The sequence below is a fragment of the Rhea americana genome, unplaced genomic scaffold (genome assembly GCF_003343005.1).
Source record: "Rhea americana isolate MKP2758 unplaced genomic scaffold, rheAme1 scaffold_56, whole genome shotgun sequence".
Taxonomy (NCBI): Eukaryota; Metazoa; Chordata; class Aves; order Rheiformes; family Rheidae; genus Rhea; species Rhea americana.
The window spans coordinates 1,014,149-1,027,608 of NW_028186712.1; the positions used below are offsets into that span (position 1 = coordinate 1,014,149).

Consider the following 13,460-nt stretch of genomic DNA (forward strand, 5'->3'; position numbering starts at 1 on the left):
GCTTCAAAGATACAAATAAACCCCCTCTAATGAATCTAGTAGTTTTTCTGAAGTGTTGCTTTAAAATTTCTCATCTCAAAGTAGACAACATGTTTTTCATTCCTTTAAATAAGCTTAAGTTGGCAATAAAATCAAGAAGGAGAAACCTAAATGGTGGTGTAATGCCCAAGGGGATATCAAGTTCAGTGGTGAAACAATAAAATTTCTTTGCTTTGCAAGTCTGAGATTAAAGGCTTGTGTTTTTTGTACAACAGCCATGAGTAATCCCGACAAGTGATATTTTTCATTGCAGGGGATTCTTCTCATACACCTCTCATTTCTTTAAGATAATTCAGGCAATCAGCAAGGCAATAACAACAGATCACATTGCTCTTGCTGTTAAATAGATAATCAATAGTTCAAGGCAATAAAATTAAATGTTTTGAGCTTTATTAAACTTTGGAGACTGCTGCTGAATAACTAGAAAATAAAACAACATTAAAAGTCGATTAGCATAACCATTACAGCAAAATATTTGTTTTGCATCCCACTGCAATACTGAATTACAAAACAAAATAAGTGAGCCTCAAAGCTCATTGTTACAGTTATGTGAATATTATATATTCATTTAACAATAATAGGAATAAAAATTTGTAATGCAAATGCAGGCTGTGGCAATCTACATGAAAATCCAATATAAGTATGGTCACATCAGCGAAGTGAAGAAAACAAAACCCAACTCATTATGTTGCTTTCTTTCAGTTCTTTTATGTTCTAGAAATCTGTAGGTGATTAGAATGCAGTACATGCTATGTGCTCACGAGTCACACAAGTTTTCAAGGTATACGAATAGTCCATTAACTTCTATTCACTGAAACAGTGCTCTCAAGTAAACTATGTATGATTAAGTATTTTGATGGATTTAACCAAATTTTTTAGTATTGCAGGCTTGAGTCTCAAAGCCTGCAGATCTCAGATAACTTTCTTATTCATAACTGATAATTGAAAATGTTAAAAATCACTGAACTTCACTCTGAATTGAGTCAGTTGGTGTACATTTTTATGAACAAAAACTACATCCAAGAAGAATTCTGCTCTATATACTTAAAACTTTTGCACAACTACATATTAAAGCTTTTTATAAGCAACAACTTTAGCAAGTTTATTTCTACTGTCTGTAAGTTCAACAACAGAAGCCTATGAGTGACAAAGATTAATCTGTTTTAGTCAAGACTAAACGTAAAGTCATTTCACCAAATATGCTTCTGTATCTTGTTTGTGAATCTAGCTTTGCAAAGTGTCTGGCTTTTCAAGAGACACTTATATTCATAGCCAGATGCCATGCAATGCTACATAAATAATAATACCTAAAATCCACATCAAAAATAGCTGTAGAGCTCTTGGGAGAGCTCTTATGGGACAGTGAGCCTAGAGAATGATATACCTTAGCTATGATCCAGGTCACTTCACAGTAGCTCTGTTACAGCAACAGCTTCATGCCGAACATGCTATTGTATCCTAGAGCAAATGTCACTGCTGTAAAGTGGGGAACAATATTAACCTCCTCTCTGAAAATCAAAATTGAAAAAAAAAATCTAGGGCTATTAAGCATCTCTTTTGCAGACTAAACCTGAAGTTTCAGATGAGAATTAGCACAACGAAAATATTCCTTCTAAGGATTTGAGAACTGATAGGAATGAAGCCAAATGGCCTTTAGTGCAGCTCCACCAGGCAATGGAGGCCCCAGCATTGATCACAGTGGTTTCAGGTTATGCATCAAAATAGGACATCTGCTTTTTAAAAATTCACTCAACTCTGAACAAGTTGACTGAATGATTCCATCAATCATTCTATTCACACGAAGCTTTGAAGTCCATTGAGATATTTTCTGGACCCAAAGTTTTTTTGGGGCCTTATCTAAAAAATTTAATTCAAAGATTTACCAGTTGCTTTATTCATTAGTAATTTTATCTTCTCAATCAGTATAGACAGGTTAGATAAGGTTGATTTGAAGTTGGTAAAATAGGCAGATATGATCTTCATGAGAGCACATTTACTACAATGTATAAAGCTTTACTACAATTTAAATTAGAAAAAAATGTGAAAAATATTGCTAGTTAAAATGCTAGAGTTTGCAAGATTCACCCTGCTCCATTGTAATAATGGATAGGTCAGTCATTCAATTCAAATTTATTTTCCTTTTTTTTTTTAAAAAAAAAAAAAAAAAGAGTAGATCAGTTTAGCTGCCAATACTTACATACACTTAACTTCAAGCATAAGTATTGTCAGCAACTGAATTAGTTGTATATACTTCGTTTTAGTCCATACCATTGACTTCCCTGATTGTGTGCAAGAGGGAGAGAAAAGAACTAAAAGCAATTTTTGACAGAGCACTGAATAGGGAGATAGTAAAGTCTTCTTTTGACATATTTGTAAGGAGGGAAACCTTAACAAATTCAGTGAGTCAGTGAGTGTGTAAGGATATTTGCATCACATTAAAAAGAGGTCTTACTGAATAAAGTATTTCTATTGAAATATTTCTGAGGGGAGTCTGCTAATTCCAGCCTTCAGCCAGTCATTCTGTAGTGCAACGCAGTTCTTGAAAATAAGCAGTTTCTCAGGGAGTGCAGCACTGTGCTTATTCTCTTGCATGAACTTGAAGCACTGTCTCAAGACACAACAAATTGCCTTAAAAAAAAAATCACTGCAGAAGCTGTCATTAATGTTATCATTTTCATCCTTTGTTGGGCATCAGTTGTTTTAAAAGGAATCCTAGTCATATTTCAGATGTTACCAGGGGCTCATATCATGCCCTGTTTGCTTCACTGGTCATTTCATACTGTCTCAGTCTCTGGTTTTCAGCTTTTCCTTGTTCCTCACTGCTAGCTTTTCCTGCTGAGGTCCACAAAGATCTTGTTTGACTTCACTGAGTGGACATTATTCCTTTCTTCAGTCCTTGTTCTACATTGCCAATTTTCCTCTGATTTTCTCCACACTTTTCTCTACTGTAGTTTAACCCCTGAGAGCAATCAATCCAAAGGTCCACCACAGTGCTCTCACTTTAGCCTGATGTTTGTCTCATTTTTCCTGTACTGCAAAGATACACACTCACTATTTGGGAAACCTCCATTTCTCCCCTAAAAATCAAGTGCTGCTTTTAGTCACAGTCAAAAGCACCCTTAAAATCTTCTTATATGTAGGCAAGGATTTCAGTCCTTGTCTTTCAAAGAGCTTCCTTCATCTTCCCAAGATTTCAAGTGCCTCTTCTAACACAGAGTATCAGCAGTATTAGCTGCTCACTGGGAAGAATGTGCATCAATTTTTGATAGTCTCAGGACAAAGATAAATAGTTGTCTTGAATCTACTCACCACAGAAATAACTGTGTATTTTTCTGCCTCATGAACAGAGGGGCCAGACTGCATCCTTACTACTGAAAGGCAACTCTCCATGAGGCATACACACTTCATAGAAGCAGAGAATAGAAGATACTTTCACAGGTATGACGTCTGCCTGGTTCTTAGTTTCAGACAAGCTTAGCTTACGCAGCTTTTCCTGCAGCCTTTTATGCAATTTGCTCCTTTACCTTTGGATCTCCTTACCACACCAGGTGACTGTTTTTAAATTTCCTAAGGAATAGGAGTGGTGGCACATCAATGGCAAGAGAAAATTAATCACCAATTCCATGTCAATTATATCTCTTCTTCAGGCTATTTATCTTTATTTCTAGTGGGAATAGAAAAAAAAATGTCAGGATCAAACCAAGCAAAATGGAATACAAAGTATAAAATAATGATATTCGTTTTCTAGAATCTACCAGGAGACGAAGGAATAAAAGATGTCAAAATGAATGACTAGTGTCCGATTATATAATTTATATTGCTAATAATGGAAAAAATGATTTAATACTTTGTGCAGAGGACATCATTTTTCTCATTCCCCCCTCCCCCAAAAAAAAGAGAGAGAGAGGCTTGTTATTCGTATTCCGCCCAGCCTCAAAAAAGGAAAGGGGGAAAAAAAAAGCACTTACACTCCTTTTACCAAACACTGATTAGTAGCAACAGTTTCAAGTTTTAGAAAGGTGATCAAATTAAACTAAACTTTCTGGACTCACTAAGCTAATATTCCCCACGTCACTGAAAATCAGAAGGCTTTCCAAGAAGTATTTGGTCGGGGGAAGAAAGGAAAACAGCAATACCAGGATGAATAGAGTAATGTAAAATGATTAAAAGTTTCTTTTCCAAAGGGCAGCTCTAATTATTGTAAAGACCAGTTGTATCATTAAGAAAACAGAAAAGAAAAAATAGCAGGCTATTCCCATCCTCCTACACAAATACTTTCCTCAGATTTTATGATAAGGGAAATTCACCTATTCTGTGGAGTTCAACCCTACCCAACTGCTAATGGTGTGCCTTGAACAAGCTCTCACGTCACTCCAAGCTAGTTCCCATTTTCTTAATCCTTCCTGCTCAACCAGTCACTACTATTAGATGTTCTGGCTCCACTGTTTGCTCTGGTTAATGAGTGCAACTTTGTCAAGTTATGCTCAGTTGACTGCAGGTTTAAGCACTAAGAAATAACTTTTTTTTTTTTGAAGGACTGGTTAGATTTAGTTTTTCCCAAATATTATTTATTCTTCCCTTAATCTTTATTAACATCCTTTGTCTAAATGATAAAATTTAACCCATAATGGTTAAGCTGAAGGTCTGCACTATATATGGTAAGAGAGTTAATGAGTTTTTACTAGAAAAAAATGAACAAAAATACTTGGAATTCATTGTTTCTTCCTTAAAACATTTTCTTAAAGACATTATTACCATCCAGTCAGTATATTCACTAAATTAATAAGATAACACATATAAATAGATAAAGACAGAAGAAAAGTTCTTTCATAAAAGTAACAGATTTTTAGCAAGAATAATCCTTATACTGCTTTATTTCATGTGTGGTGGGTGTAATATTACCAGCCAGGCCTACAGAGAAAGACAGCTATATCAGAAGAGAAGGGAAAAATTCTTAGACTCACACATGTATTAAGTTACAGGTAGCCAGTTTGTACGATCTTTCCACAAATTTAGGATTTTAGTTTATGAAATATTTGCTAAATGCCTTTTGCAGAATAGCCACAAAAACCAGCCCACTGCTCATTTTCATCTTCTTCGCACACAGTCATAGAACAGTCAAACATCTTTAAAAAATTATATTCCTTGTCCTTCTTGTTTCCTGTTTACATCTTTGCTTAGCACTGTTTACATAGGGCTTATGCCCCTCAGAAATACCTCAGTCTTTTAATACAAACCAAATTGAACTAGCTTAGTTAAATCAGCTTGGCCTTCTAAAGAAAGTAAGTTTTTCCCTTCCTGTACAAAGTGGTAAAAGACTTGTACCTCAAAATTTTGGATTTAGCAAGCTTCACTGTAGCAAAATAATAGAAAAGAAAAAAAATAATAAATACCCTAATTTATCTAGATATTCACCTGCATATATACTCAGCTACAATGATTTTTCTCAAGCCTCTCCAGGTCTTCACCCCATGCCTCATGTCTCTGGTCTCCCCTGGATCTCACTCAGGGCTTCACAAATGAAAAGGAAACACTTGCACAGGTTTGTGGTGACCAGTGTTTCCTTGCAATCGTTCATCTGAGGAGTTTGGTTAAGGAAAGGCATAGGCTCTGCTTTGTTTCAGTGCTGGCTTCATTCTTCCTGTGCATCATCACATGATATAACTAAAAAAAAAAAAAAAAAAAAAAAAAAAAAAACCCCAAGTTTTGAAAGAAAGATACACTGCACCTTAAAGCACACTCCCCTCCACCAACATCTCTCCGTGCTTCTACTGCCCATGATGATTTCCTCCTACCTGTTAAAGCATAAGGGAGTATTTAGGTCTTTAAAACAAACTTCTCCCCACTGATGTGTACAGACCCTGGAGCTAATCAAAAATTGCTTTCTCTTCAAAAGATGTTTTCAGTACGTAAGAAATACACAAGCCATAACGAACTACAGCTGGGAAGGCAAGACTGAAATGGAGGCATGAAGCAGATGTATTGCAGCTGTATCAGTGAGAGACAAAGCTAGGGTTTCTGAATTTAAATACTCAGTTAAAAATACTTTGCTATTCTAGAGTTCAACTGTTCAATGGGAAGCTAGAATTTTCCTCTAAGAAGTGCAACTTTTTAAAGTTAGGTATCCAATTCCTTCCCAAAATTTTGCCTTAACAAAACCTTGTTGACCTACAGTTGAATATATACAAGGATGGAGAACAAGACTGACTTCTAAATTTATTATAGCTTTAATGAAAAACATCGCTTTTTTCTCCGAGTAACAAAGAAACCAAACAAAATAGGACTTTGTTTTATACACAGCAGTAAACATGCCAAAGTAATTACTTTGTATTACAGCCCCTTAGTCAGTCTTCACAATATTTATTCACTTCTACAACTTTTTGAAGTATTATACCAAGTTCCCTACAAAAACTCCTCTGCCATGTGCACTTAGAAGCCATTCAAATAATACGATCAAGTGCGGCTGAGCTGAGTCATCCACTGCAAATCATCGATGAACAGCGTGTACGAATGCAACCAGCACAGCCTGCTTGCTGTCAGTTCAGGTTGCTGCAAGCCTGCAGGAACGCTGCAGCAGCAGCTTTGCATAGTCCCGCACAGGAGCTGGTGACCGGACAGAGCTCACAGCTGCTCTGCGCCGGGCTGCACTCGCACCCCCCATCCTCGGGGAACCAAATCCTGAGCTGCTGAGGTCTGCCACCGTTCACATCCTGGCGCACACTTGAAGCCCTGTATTATTTTAGTGAATATTTTATCTGCTTTCTATTCTGTTGCTCCAGTTTATATTCAAAGCAGCATTATCTATATATCATAAGAAAGGATTTCATAGTTCCAGTTTCATATTTCAACCTCGTTTAGTGTGTTTTAAATTGGAGAACAACTGTCAGCGTTTCCTCTAATATTAGAGGCTCAACTTGATGACCTGGAAGCACCTTCCCAAGCTTATGTTTCAAACTAAAATGCCAGTTGTCATGTTGCTGTAGCTATTATGGTTTAAGGATGCAAATGAGACAAACTGCTTGTATGGCCAACATCCATGAGTTCTCGCTCCCCAGCAGCATCAATGCATCTCGTTAAAGATATTTTATCTTCCTATGTTTCCTCACTTAAAGCAAAACATTATATAATCTGGAACTGATACCTTCTATAGATTCAATTTTTAAGAGCATGCTTTTTCACTTTTTGGCAGAAGCTCTACCAAAAATATTTTCACAAGGACTCTCTACTTTTCTTTAACAACAGAAAGAAAAGGAAAACAGAAAATTAAAGAGTTTAGTAGCTTCAGTTCTTCAAACTTCATTTTCCTCTTCACTCCCTAAGAAGCTTCTCTTTGGCACTGCACTAGCCTCTGATAAATATTTTTAAAGTTCTTCTTATTCTTTACTACACTCTTATGCACTAATTCATTTGGCTTTTTCCTTACATTATCTTTTCCCTGCAGCCTTCACTAAGTGGATATACGATGCTTTCCCATTTTTCACACTTTGTTCAAACTCATTTTAACCTTCCATCTTCGTGCATGTGCTACTACAGCACACTGGTTAGTCCTTGTTTATATACTTACTTATTATTAAGGTCTGAAAAAAAACCACTGTACACATCACCATGCAATGCTGAGATCTCCAATTCCACAATACATTTAAAATAAAATCTTTAGAGATTTACACAACATTGATATTTCTCTCTCATATTCAAAAAGCAAGAACAGAAAGCCCTCACCTTCTGAAGACCCATATCCTTCCAAAATATAGAAATCCCATTTTCCAGTGCTTCAACTCTGCATGTCTTCATATAACAAATAAGGTTTTGCAGAATCTAAACTAGGACTGAACATTTCAAATAAAAATCTCCTTTAGCCTAAAGAGCATTTCTTTCCTAGCTACAAAGCCTTTTCCAGTTTGGGATCCCTCCCCGACCTCAGCCAGTGTGGAACAGCCTGTGTTTAGAAGGTTTCAGGGCTGCCTCACTTTGTCTCTCTTTTCCCTTTTCTTTACCCTTTTCTCTCAAAATCAACATGTTCATCTCCCAGAGGTAGCCAATAGGCATTGACAGATTCAGCACCGCTTTCTGTGCACATTTCTAACGCACTCACAGCAAGAAATCTGCATATCAGGCATTGCTGCCACAGCCTGCACCAGCGCCAGATTTCAAATGGACATAAAGCGCAGAGTGCGGTGACGTGCTCCAGCAAAGAAGTGGCAAAGGCATGAATCACACTGACAAGTGCTACATCTGAAGGGAATATCAGCACCCTCCTGCGTAGGTAGAAATGAGATTGCAGTCTCTGGTCTTGCCGCAATTTGTTAATGCAGAGGCAGGAAGAGCACCGATTTTGAAGTTGTGGGCTTTGATCCAGGAACATCTTAAGCATAAGCTCGCGGGCCCCATGCATATTATCTGTATGCACAGCAGGTTTGAGAAGTTAGACTTGTGTGTGCAAACCAAATGACTATTTATATTATTACCTGTGCAGTGAGAACAGCTGTCTGTATTATCTAGGGGCTCAAATTCCCTTTGAATGCCTCTGCTTTGGTTACAAAAGATGGTTACAGAGCTAAACGTTCCCCTCCAAATAACAAAATTTCCTCAGCCTCCTCACAACTGAGTTTCAGCCAAAACACTTTCCTCTCTCTTCCTCAGTTTTGCCCCAGAACTTCTTGGACATGAATTTGACTGTACTGAATTGATGGATGGATAAAGCAACGTTACCCACATTCTCACAGAACCTCACCTCTTAGCCCTAGCAAGCCTGATACCAGCTTCTGAAAAAAATGGTACCAGCTGAGAGCCAATGGTGTTGTGACCTGCAGCTGTTCCTATCTGTTGACAATAGCTGTCAATCAGACTGGAAGCATTTTATGCTCTGGAATAAAATGATTGCACAGAGGGCCAAGCACATGACTGCACAAGGAACTGGTGTGCAGAATAATTACTCTTTAATGCTACCCCTTCATACACCGCAAAAAAGATAGCTGCCAGTTTAGGAGCTCCATGAAATCATTACTTAATTCTACCTTTGTCTTACACCTCTGTTGTAAGAAAGCTTTTATTTTTTTCCCACTTTTAGTTATAGAGCAGTATTTCTCTTCTATATAGTGTAAGTTTTGTATACATGTACTTTTGTGCTGTCTCTCTTCAGGTTAGTTTGCAATCTTCATTTTAGTCTTTCCAGCTATCCCTTTCTCCATTCCCTTTCCTTCCTTCCTACATTTTCTGACAACTCATTACTAGATACACTGCTGGTTGGCTAATACAGCATGCTTCAGAAGAAGCCCAAAATGGTATACTAGCAGAACTTTAAAATCCAATTTCATACTGTGATGTTGTTCTTCAGAGACTGTTTTCCTTGCAGAATTTCTCTACACTCAATTTCTCTCTTCATCAGTATGTTTTTTTCTGACATTCAGAAGGCACCTTCTGCTTTTATAAATGAGAAAGGTGGAAAGAAAGGAATCCACTTTTTTTAAATCCAGTCTGATCCAGAAGTGATGAAATGCCAGTAGTCCGTTAAATTATTCTTCAAATAGACTACCAAACACAGATAAAACACTAACTCCAAGTATGTAAAGGAAGAGTTAGGGGTAGGCTACCTGCATCTGTGGGAATCACAGGGCATGAAAGAGCAGGCTAGACTTCTTACTACCTTTGCAAGAGCACAAACTCTGCTTTCTCCACAGCAGAGAAAGCTATGTTTTATTAGTATGCTTCAGCAGTACATATGCATTCACAACATATAAATTGCCCACTTTTTAAATTTGTACATACTCAAATGTTTTCTAAATACTCTTCATCTAGGAAAAGTAAAAGCAGTTTTGTCAAACACATGTAATCTTTTTGCAGCAGACAAAGCATTAAAAAATTAAAAAGAAATCCTAAACAGACCCCTCTGCCATTGGATGTATTCACCACTTGTCTTTTCATTTTGATACCTGAGAAGCTCACTGCAACCCTATTTCTTCTCAAATTTTATTCAACTTTTAACAAGATCTGTGTTGCTCTCACACAACATAAAGTAACATAAATTCATATGATTTTCTCACACTGAATAGCCACAACAAAGTTATTTGTATTTACTGCTTACACAAAAGTATACTGCTTGAGTAATTCCGTAGATGAAATAAATGTTATGCTTGACCAGGACTTTGGATCAAGGGGACAAGTCTGCTGACTGCCACTAACTATAGATCAGGTTATCACAGGGTGCTCATACTACAGAGAAGCAAAGTATTTGTCTTTAAAAGCTGAATTTTATTTCATACAACTATATATGTAACCGCTTGCCTTCCTACATAGGAATGCACGCTTTGCTGATTACTAGAGACAGAAAAATGTAATGCTGATATATGACAGTCACCGTTTGCTTTTCTACTTCCCTAGAATGTTTCATGTCCACATGAACTACCATAAGTGGTCATCATTTTCCAAGGGCAACTTGGAAGCAGAAATGTCATCACATACACTGACCTTGGAAACTGTTCCAAGAAGAAACTATGCCAAAACCCATTCTGCCTGTAAATGTGTAAACCAAGGAGATTCTTCAACATCTAGAAAACATACAGGTATTCTATCAGTATTCTAAACACATTATCTATTTCAACCATGTGTGCATTATTGTGATTATGCATCATCTGTATTTTTTCCTGTAAATTACAAATAAATGTCTAAACACATTATATACAGCTTCACTTATGTTATGGAATACATTATATATGTATTAGGCATAATGCCCATAAATAAGGAATGCACGTGTATTCAGATATTATTATACTTCCTTCAAGAACTTTGGGTAGTGTAATGTTCTATTTATTTGCTTGTCCTCCATCAAGCTATTAGCTACAGAGTGATAATTGATCAAGCAATTGCATTTTAATTGTGGTAATAGAGCAGCTTGTGATTTATTCCTCTTTGTTTTGTTTGGCTACAAAGTAATCATCTTAGCTCAGATGTTTAACCACCCACCCAATTTATCTATTAAAACAGTTTCACAGCTATATTTCATTAATCTCTGTAGGCTCTACTACGGGCATGGAAATTTCTCTCCTTCACCTAGTAATTTCTTAATTGTGATGGTGTTAGCTGTTGCCTACTTAATTTGCACTTATACTGATCTGCTATTGTTGTTAAATTTACGGATGACAGAAATCGCCAACATTTTTACATTATTGTGTTAAATACAGTAGGCCTGAGCTTGCTGTCTCTCTAATTAATATTAATCAGACATCTCTTCAAGGATATCATGGCAGGTCTAAGGGCAGTAAAAGGGGAACAGAGGTATATCCTGAACTCTTGGGTAACTCTGATGTTCTGTTTCTGCATGAATAACTATATGCAGAATTTGGCATAAGTAAAGCTTTTAAGAAAAAGCAACAAAATAAAATTACAAACAAACACAATCTCTCTGTCCCTTTACAGTTTATATTTACTAGTGCAATATGCAACTGTTTTCAGGGTAACATAACTGAAAGTTATTTGTTAACTGATTTTATGCATAACTACATCGAAAACTGAATAGTCATAGAAGTTTATTAATCATACTGATGTGTCTATTCTGATAATAGTAATGCTATCACATTGGGATACCCTTGGCATCTAAGGTGAAAAAAACATCTAAACCAAAGCAGTAATAGACTTCAAAGTACAAAGAGTTAAACACTTCTTCCAGCAAGATGCAGTATCTTAAAGATGCAAGCTGTAAGACAGGTCTGAAATGCAACTCTAGAGATCTGACTTTGAAGTAATACTGTAATACTTCTGATGTCAGGGGCTGCTGATGAGCAAAAATGCCAAATCTCTTCTCCCCTCTCTGCCACTCTCTTCAAATTGTATCGTGTAGTTTGCTCAAAGAATGTTTCAACTACTACTGTTGATCCTCAGAGTGAGTCCAAGAGTTGCATAAACACTATACTTTCCTCCACATTTTATTTAAAATTTATTCTGTTCATTTTTTTCTGTCTATGTACCTAATGAAATCATGGACCAGTGGCAAGCAGCCTTGTGCTGTTATGTCATTTGTAAGAGTATATTTGTAATAATAGTCGTATTTATGTGGGTAGCTCACAACCAGAGAACCTCGCCCTATTATCAACACCTTACAGTAGACCTTGTGGGCAGTGTCCTCTTTTCCCTGATTTCCATTCTTCATTGTAGTGCAATTGGTCGTGTTTTGATCTTTAACTATGTCATATATCAATACACTGCAGCATTTATTTCTAGATAATCTTCATATATTATTTAAAAGACTGTATTAAATATGCAAATTTTGAAGCCTTCAAATGCACATTATCTAAATGTATATTACATATATAATGTATATTATCTACAAGATAGTACTAGAAATTTAACTTGGTGTGACAATGTTGCATATATTACATGTATACTGTTGTCAGTTTTAATTACGTCAACCTACGGCATTATTGTCTCAATACTTTCTGCTATTTACCAGTCAATACCTAAACACTGTGTCTGTCTGGGTTTTTGTTCCCTTTCCACTGCCTTAATTTTCAAATGGGATGTTTTCTTTCAGTCTATTGATCTCTCATATCTCATAAAGGACCACGATTATGAATTTTACAAATTGGCAATCTTTTTATTGTGGAGGAAACACATCCTGACAATTCTTTCTAGTCTTTCTCTTTTAACTAGGAATAATTGTTTTAGTTTTTAAGAATATGCTTGTTTTTCCCTTTTGCACAGGGAAACCAGTATGCTTTGGAAAGCTATAACCTGTGAAAGAAAAGGCATAGGTAAGTGAAAACTCAATGAATAATTGATTATTGAAGTAAATACATAATTATCAGGGAACATGATGGATAGTTTCGACAGTGAAGGGAAAAACTGTGGACAAACAAGACCCAGGTTCAAAGACAGCGGACCGATTTCTTGCAGCAGACTGCACAATAGCCCTGGCAGAGCGGCGGTGCAAGGCGACGTGGATGCCACCCGCTTGTAAAGCGGCTCTCTCTCGGTTAAACATTGCAGCGTGTGTTCCAGCACCCGAGGTAACGAATCAATTAAGCGGCGCTCAGCCCCTCCAGCCCTCCCTCGCTCCGCCGCTGCCCCAGACCAGCCCCTCGCGGCGCCGGAGCAGTAGGACCCGGGGGCCCCCGGCAGCCGCCAATAGCCGCTCGCACTCGCCCCTATTTGTGTGCGGTGCCTCCTGCGCGCCGCGGCAGCAGCGACGCCGGGAGCGGGGCTGCGCGGGTCCTCCTCTGAGGAAGGATTTGGCTTGCCGGGGTCCTGAGGCGGGGAAGAAATCCCTCTCCGGATTTAAAAGTCTCCTAAAGAGCTTGTCTTCGGAAGCTTTCTCTCCGCCTGCAAGCAGGTACACCTCCGCACACCCGCACGGAAAGTTGCAGAGGGCTGCCTGCCGCATGGACGTGCCAGTTGCCTGAGCGCCCTCCCGCCTCCGGGTAAGTCCCGCA

At 37.6% G+C, this 13,460-nt stretch overlaps 1 protein-coding gene across 5 annotated transcripts in view; it reads left to right on the forward strand.

Annotated features, from left to right (window-relative positions):
- Positions 1-13,219: 13,219 nt before the first annotated feature.
- The window catches only part of ROBO1 (roundabout guidance receptor 1), a 723,192-nt gene continuing 722,951 nt past the window's right edge, over positions 13,220-13,460 (forward strand). For all 5 annotated transcript variants that reach the window (XM_085318890.1, XM_085318895.1, XM_085318896.1 and 2 more), the window contains exon 1: positions 13,220-13,448. The gene's annotated coding sequence lies outside the window, so the exon portion shown is untranslated. The remainder of the gene's footprint in view (positions 13,449-13,460) is intronic.